Source organism: Strix aluco, chromosome 21 (assembly GCF_031877795.1).
Source record: "Strix aluco isolate bStrAlu1 chromosome 21, bStrAlu1.hap1, whole genome shotgun sequence".
NCBI classification, from domain to species: Eukaryota; Metazoa; Chordata; class Aves; order Strigiformes; family Strigidae; genus Strix; species Strix aluco.
This window is the reverse complement of record NC_133951.1, coordinates 7,840,602-7,848,739: the sequence shown is the minus strand read 5'-3', so window position 1 is coordinate 7,848,739 and position 8,138 is coordinate 7,840,602.

Here is an 8,138-nt window from a genome sequence, read left to right as displayed (position 1 = left end):
CAAATGAGGGTAAATACCACTGGCAGCACTAATCTTTTCGTCTTCATACTGCTATACATCCTCCCAAATCCCAAGTCTGGTGGAACTGAACAACCCAGAGGGTTTGATTTAAAAACAGTTCAGGTTAATTCTGCAGAGTTAACGTGGGTGAGACTAAACCATATAGCTCAGGACATAACAATTTTACCTGGTTCATGATAAGAAGCCAAACTGAAGTTTAATCTGTTTAAAAAAACCCCCGAACAACCATTTTCTAATAAGGCGGAAGAGCAGGTAAATCAATGACAGAGAGGAACTAGAGGTGAAAGTTGAGAAAAATATGTATAAATACATTTATTTTTAAACATTTTAATTCAAAGTCACAGGAAAACCATTCAATGTGTACAGATCCTGGGGTTTCTTTAAACAGGGAAAGGAGATTAAAACACTAATATCCGCCGATTTCCCTGTGCAGCAGCAAAAATGAGCATGGCTAGAAAGACTGACCCATGAGAAAAGATTAAGAGCAGCTAAATTTGTGTAGCTTGGCTAAGCAACAACAGTGAACGAGGGGCATGCTGGGTGGGTGCAAAACCAGAGAAAATGGAGTATTATTTGGAAAGACAACAGAGTTAAAGGATGAAAATTAAAGAAAGGTCAGGCAGAATGCTAGAAAAATGTCCTTTAAGACTCTGGCATGTATTTTAAGTAATGAAAGCAATGGTACTCTGAGCATACAAATACAGGGCTGAACTAAATGCTGGTGCAAGAATCGTCAGATGTGACCAGTGACTTTAAGTGCTTCTATTCTTGAGTTTCCAAAGCAAATCACCTTTAGAAAAGTGACAGCTCAGCTCGTACTATAAATCATTTCTTCTCGAGCTAGGCATCCAGCAGCCACTGATCAGTTCTTAAAATCTTGAGTAAAAAATAAACCACAAGGAACAATCCTTCACTCTGAGGGAATGGACAAGCTAATCTAATACATCTTTGTCATCTCTGGTTTCCATGACAGTTGCATAATCAGACATTTATGTAAGTAGAGGTTTCCTCCTTAAATAGCAGCCTATGATCTCATGTGCACCTACAGTATAACCCATTTGAATGGAAATGACGCGCCAGTCATGTGTAAAACTAATTTTTTAATGCTTCTGTCTTATTTTTATTTATTTATTGTGGCAAATCAGCCTGGATAGTACTGCTCACACATGACTAACTCTTCTTGTTGTGGTCTTCTTGTGGTCCAAAAATAACCACAGTCCCCAGGTCCAATGAACGGCTGGGCTCCACGCTCACTCAACGATTCAGTATGAAAAGCGACTGCATATTCCCAAATCCTGAGCCCAGTGCAGCACCAAAACCAGCAGCCTTTAAGCATCTCTAATCTGCAAAGGTTACTGGTTGCCCTCAGACGCTGTTTCAGGTTTGTCAGGAGGTCGGGATTTCCTCACCATATGCCTCCCACAAGGGGCTGGAGCGAGGGCTGTGGTGGGAGAGCTCCAAGGGTTTGTCTTGGTCAATTTGGGATTTCTTAGGGAGGGAGGAAAACACCCAGGACAGCTCTGCTCCCACTGCAGAGACTTCCTCAAGGCTTCTCTGAGCTTGTGCTTATGTAGAGTATCATAAAGCAATGCCAAAAATACAGATGTCTTCCCATATGTGATATTAATTGAAATGAAGAAAAGCAGAACCAGTCTGTGAAATCTCAGTCCTACTCCCACCTAAGTTCATGTAATAAGAGTGAAATGCAAGCTAAAGTAACTGCAGTTAAATCTGCTTAAAAAAATAATAATAAAAAAAAATCAGCTACCTGGAAGAACTGGCTTTTATCTAAAGGCTGCAGACATCAGCAGTCTAGGGAGTTGATCCCAGTAGGCAAATAGTTCTTAATATGGATATTGTGGGGTATCAGAGACTCTTCAAAAGCTGTTCAGAAGCCGTGTTCGATTAGTTGATCCTGAAACATGAGTGGTCCTATTTAGACCATCCTCTTAGTACTTTTCTGCAATACTCTGCATCAGCCTCTGTATGCAAAAATATCCCCTGAGAAGAGGAAAACAGGCAAGGACAGAAATCTAGTCCATTCTGCCAGCCTTTGCAGCCTCAAATCTGTGGGGCTCTTACCAGCCTCTAAATGTTGCAGTGCCTTCTCTCAGAGATCCTACTATTAGAATAACACAAAGTATATTATGGACTATTGTTCCCAGTGTCAAACAATCAGCAAAAATATCTCTGCTTGCTCCTCAGCCTAATCTCTCTTCTCCCACTGAAGCTGATTTAGTAACAAAGATAGAGAAAATAGGGTGAGTTGGGGTTTGCAAGTGATTGTCAATTGGATTTTGTAAACCCAGCAGTACCTCGGAGCAGGCTTCAATTTTCCCTGAACCCCCTGCAGCTCCTATTAGCCTTGATAACTGGTTCTAATTCTGGCCAGGACATTTGCCCAGATTTTTGAAGGGGGGGAGGGTTCATTTGCTTGTGCAAAGTGACTCCTACCTCCATGCAGCAAACATAGGCTGTGTAATGGCTTAATTACACCGAGCATTACTGCTCCGTATAGCTGGGCTCTGACGCACGTTACGTAACTGGATTGTTAATGCTTTTTGTTGGCGGAACTGAAATTAAAAGAGGAAATTATTCTCCTGATGCTCAACTCTAATCCCCATCTGTCTGTGTTTTTACTTTTCTGCACTTGCAAAGCTCCCTGATCAAAAGGTCTTGAATAGATTCCAGATTTCCAATTTAGTTTGCTTATGCAACCCAAAATATTATGGCAGTCTTTCCTGGGGGCGATTAAGCATATATTTTCAGTTCCTCCAATTCTCTCTGTTCCAAGAGTGCTAAAAATGGCATAAAGCTTTAGCTCATTCCATACCGTTAGCACCACAAACAACTTTTTTTTTTTTTAAAGACTTTTTAAAAGGATAGGAATAGCCAAGAGCTTTGCAGAGAAGGAATATATTCTGAAAAAAATGGGATTCGTAAAACGTCCCCCATGCCTTGCAAAAAAAAAAGCAGGGACTCTATACTGATAGAGCTGCACAGCCAAGGGAAACAGCAGGGCACTAGACAGGTGAGGAAGGAGCTATGTCTTCAACAACCAGGGTGGATTCCTGAATCCAAAAACTTTGAGACCTCTTTGGATCTGGACTTTTGCTTTGTCCCATTCTACGGATGAGCTTTGGCCGGAGAGATCTGATCTTTCCTGTGGTACTTGGATCATCCCCATCACTGATCTTTTTTATCCATTTACTCTTCTTTCCCAGTCCCCAGCCCTTCACCTGGTGCTAGAACTATGTGATCAGCAGCTCGTTATATTTGAGGGAATGAGGAGACTCTGGAAAATGTAGCTCTTTACCCAAAGTGCCAGCAAATTAACCCAAAGCACCACTGCAACTGTTGCGTTTCATCATCCCTTTGGTTTCCAAGCGAAGAAGAGGAGCCAGCACCCATGGTGCTCATCCATGCCCTGTGCAGTCTCAACGCTGTGGCACGGGAGCAGACAGTGGGGAGGATGCTTGGCGTCATTTGTGTTGGGTGCACTGTTATTAAACAGGTTTTTTATTTTAAATACAGAAGGAAAGTCTTTATTTACCCACAGCTGATGAGTGCCTCGCATGGGTGGCAGTGCCTGATGCACCAGCCAACAACGCGTGGGGTGGTGTCACCCCTCCTGGCCACTGGCACCGTGTTTGTGGCAGCTATTAAATGACTGCATCATGGTGCAACTCGGGATCAAAAATGTGAATAACACTTTTCCAAATTTAGATTACGGAAGCTGTGATTTAAAGCTGTTGCTGAATCCCAGAAAATACCAGTTTCTGGCTCAGCCAGGGCTTTGAGCCTTTCTGCTTTCCAGGATAATTTGATTTGAGAGTCCAAGCGCTGCCAATCTCACACGTTTCAGAGAAACTCAGCACAGGAGATGCCCAGGAACTGAATAGGTGATCTCAGGGGAAGCCCCGCTGATCCCTACCTTCCTGGTTTTGCTGGACTCAGCTGCAGACCATCTCTGCTGACTATTTTGACAAATCGCCAAACCCTACCCAGAACGTATCCAGTCTGAACTTTTCCTCCAGTGAGGTGTAGTCTTAAACACAGCGACACGCATGAAGCCTTAAAACAGAAAGGGTGTTGTAGAAATTACCACTACAGCAGACACATCCAGCAGAGAATAGGGCTCAGACATACTCAGCAAAGCAGCTCCGGTTGAATCACATGAGCCATTTATTATTTGTATTTCAGCAGCACCCACAGTCTTTGGGCAGGGACCTGCACTCTGCATGTACAACAACATCCAAATATAGAGCAAGACGACAGTCAGTGCAACCACAAAGCTTCACTCACTTGAACAGCATCCCTCCCTCCCCTGCCCTGGCAATAGTCCCTCCAGCCCCAAACTGGGGAGGGTGGTGTGGGACAGCATGTACCACTGGGGAGGAGTGGCTCTTGCTTTTACCAGAAATAGGATATTTTAAGGAATTTTGAAAATGTTTTTAGCAGTGTGACAGATCCACCAGTTCTAGAAAGGCAGGAGGGTAATCATCTGCTAGAGCTGCTCAGGTTCCAGGTTTGGGGAGTATTTAAGCATATGCTAAAAATCCCTTGTCTCTGGTTAAAGCGAAGCACGTGTTTAAATGCTTTGCTGAGCAGAGGTGGACTTAAGGACATACCTAGCTTTAGGCATGTGCTTAACTACTTTGTAAAATTAAACTGAAGATAATCGAGTGCTTTTGCTGAATCAGGCCTAAGTGCTCCTCAAACCCCCATCCTCTTAAGCAAGGCATCTTTCATCAACATTTAATCTGAAAACATGCTCAGAAAATACCATTTAAAAAAAGTTAAAGAGCCAGGAGCCTTTAGAGAATGGAAATAAATAACTAAAAAAATATCTGAGGAAATCATTAAACTGCACAAACCAGCAGTGCGCTTTAAAAAAAGAAACTTTGCCTTGTGCTAGTTCAGCATTTGCACATAGATGAAAGATGCTTCAGCTCCAGGGACCTGATTTGAGATGGATTTTCCCCCTCAGCTCATGCCACAAATGCTGCCACTAGGTCACGTAGATTCAGCCTCACACATTTGCCCTTTAGTCTGGCCCAAAAGCAGCTTGTTTTGCAAACCAGGGCAGGAGAAATCCCGCTGGTAACAGATGCACCCTGGGGCAGGCTGTGTGTGTGCCTCTGGGTGTCGGGGGGTTCCGTCCGGGAGAGGTCCCCGATCAAATGTTGCTGCTCTCAGCGGCGAGCGCCCCGCGTATAAATAACCCCAGATCCCCTTACTTTGTGACCTTCATTTCTGAGCCCTGCCAAACCAGCAAATCCAAACTTAGCGTAGTCATACCTCCATCCCAGACAAGTGTCCCTATGGTTTTTGGGCTCCCGTCCCAGCACAGTGTGATAGTGATGCCCCCCCATAGGGAACCCGCCCCCCCCCCCCAAGCAGCCACGTGGCAGCATCATCCCCAGATGAGCACAGCTCAGTTGAATTCCACTTCGGTGCCATCGGGGTGGTTTGCCAGGAGATGGGGTGTACAGGAGGACTTTAACCAGTGTGAAAAAGGTTTGATAAAAGGGGTTTGCACGTTCTCAGATGTCTTAATACAAAATAGTAAAGTTTAGGTAGAGTTTACATGAAATGGAGCTGTGCTTTTCAAACCTTTACTTTTTTTTTTTTTTTTTTTAATGGGTCTTTTGAACGCTGAACTCACTGCAGATAAAATTATTGAAGTGCACATAACACACAGATCACGCCCTCTCCCCCTCCCCAGACTTTCATCAAGAGGAGATTTCCTGGTTAGACTTAGACTTTCAAATCTTAGGCCAGGCTGGCAGCATTTCAAGTCAACTTGGGCTGATTTGAAGCTTGGATGCATAAACTCAGTGACCCGAAACAGCAGGAAACGTGGCTGTTCCTACATTGGTCTGAACCTAAAACATGCTGCTGACCCGGCTGCTGAGCTTTGGAGCAGCTCGCCGTGAGCGCGCCGGGTGCCCAGGGGGAAAGAGCATCCCAAAAAACAAACCCCCGGCCAAATACCCGCCTGAGCACACGCACAGCCTTATTATCATTTATGGTCTGTGCAGTGTTCCTCAACAGCTCAAGAAGAAAATGTTATTTCTTTAGGAGACTTGCATTTCCTATTAACTATAATTGCCTAAATAAATCTCAAGTGCTATCACAGCTAATTTGGGGTTTTTTGCCTGCCATAAAGTGTGTACCACCAGGCGTTTTTGTCAAAATTTGATTTTGAAATCTCGTCAGAACAACAATGAAAATGAATAACGTATAGTTCCTTCCTGAGCAATTTGTTGTAAATATTTAAAGGCTTTTTTTAAAAAAAAAAAAAAAAAAATCAGAGTTACCATTGGTATTGCTGAACCTCACAGTACATTTCTGTCCCATTACTACAGTGGCATGAATCCACAATTTTTCTATTTTTTTTTTTTTTTCTGCGCAGATGCTTGAGAGAATGCAAACATTAAGATGTGCTTGATGCCAGCATTTCCAAGCATTGGCTTTAAAATTCATGGCAGCACAAGCTTTTGCAGAAGGCAAGTGAAAAGGAGTCCTGTGCTGCCACTTACTTAAATGCTCCCAGGACTCCTAGTTGTTACCAGCAGTACTGGTCAGCTCTATGAGTAGCAGAGCGGAACACTCGAGTCCATTTTCACATTTGCCACTGCAGAAAAATCCTGTTTTGAGTTCTCACTGGTGTCTCATGGAAAAACTTGAGAAATGTGCTGGCTGAAGACAGCCCTGCTTATTTTGGGATACAAGACCCATCCTTCAGTGACCCTTTCTGTACAGGCTTAAACATCAGGTCTCTGGTAAAGCCACCAGCCCTCATCCCATCAGCATCCAAACCCAATAAAAAGTGCTAGGCAGCGAACTTTTGAGTACATGGAAAAGCGAAATATCCAAAAAATGGCCTTCAAAATGGACTTCATGGACTTCTGGGTTTGTGCCTTCAGACCTGGGCTGACGCACACACAGGGGTAACGCGTGTTACACGGTGCTGATCCGAGAGTAGGGGGGGGGCTGCGGCTGGGCAGGGTGGGCACACACGTGCTGTTTGGCAGGGCTGAAGTTACAACCCTCCCCCCTGAAGACAGGAGTAAGAGCAGATGGCAGTGTTTTCTCCCTGCCAGCAGTTCTTGAAGGCTTAAAAGCTTTGCTTTGATTTTAAAATGCTACCTTCAGCACTGTCAATGCCCAGGGACTTTTTTAAATGAAAAAAAATTTTTAAATTATTATTTTAGAAGTTGAAAGAAAAAAGGCAGAAATTCTCTTCCCTCATTTGAATTCCTCATTCAAGCAATAATTCCTTATTGAAGGAATAATATGCACAATTTAAAAATTTTTATTTTTAATTGAATGCTCTAAGCACACTGTACTTTTCAGAAGATGTTTGTTCACAGCCAGGGCTTTAGGGCCGTGCCTATTTAAGAAACCAGAGCATTCAGGTGAAACCTGGGTTACTCGGTATTTATTTGGACAAGTAGGTTTCAAAAACAGGTATTTTGCAACTCTTCGTCGCCATCAATTTGAGACTGAAGCTGTGCTGTGTTTTGGCCGTGCCTGTTTCTGGCATGAAACATTGGCTGGATCTGGGCAAACTCCAGTTGTGTTTTAAGCACAAACTCTTCTTCATGGGGCTCTTAATTTCTCTATAATTGAAAACCTTGGTAACACCGAGCTGCTGCTGGATAACGAACAGCCATCGAGGTCTGAATGGGCCAGTGTTGTGCTCTGCAACTTCAGAGTCATTTTAAATAGTGAGACAGCTTGTGCTATTTGGGATCTCAGAGGGAATCCCAGCTCATCCCAAAAATATTTCCATCGCTTGCTCGTCCTGACCACCCTGTGAACCCGGAGGTCTGGCAGGTCCAGCAGGGTTTTGTGCTAGTGCCAAAGTGGAGGTCAGCACAGTGGTACCTGCCCCGAGATCGAGTATCATACAGGGTTATTTAGGAAAATATTTCCACTTTTTTTTCCTCCCAGATAAATAATGAAGGATCTACTAAATTGGAAGCTGTGACCATGCTTGCTGGCTCAATTGTGACATTTTTAAAGACAGCAGCGTAACATGAAAAAACCCACAAAAATCAGAAAACCCAACACTTCACTGTAAACCTTACTTCAGGGATTTTTCATTC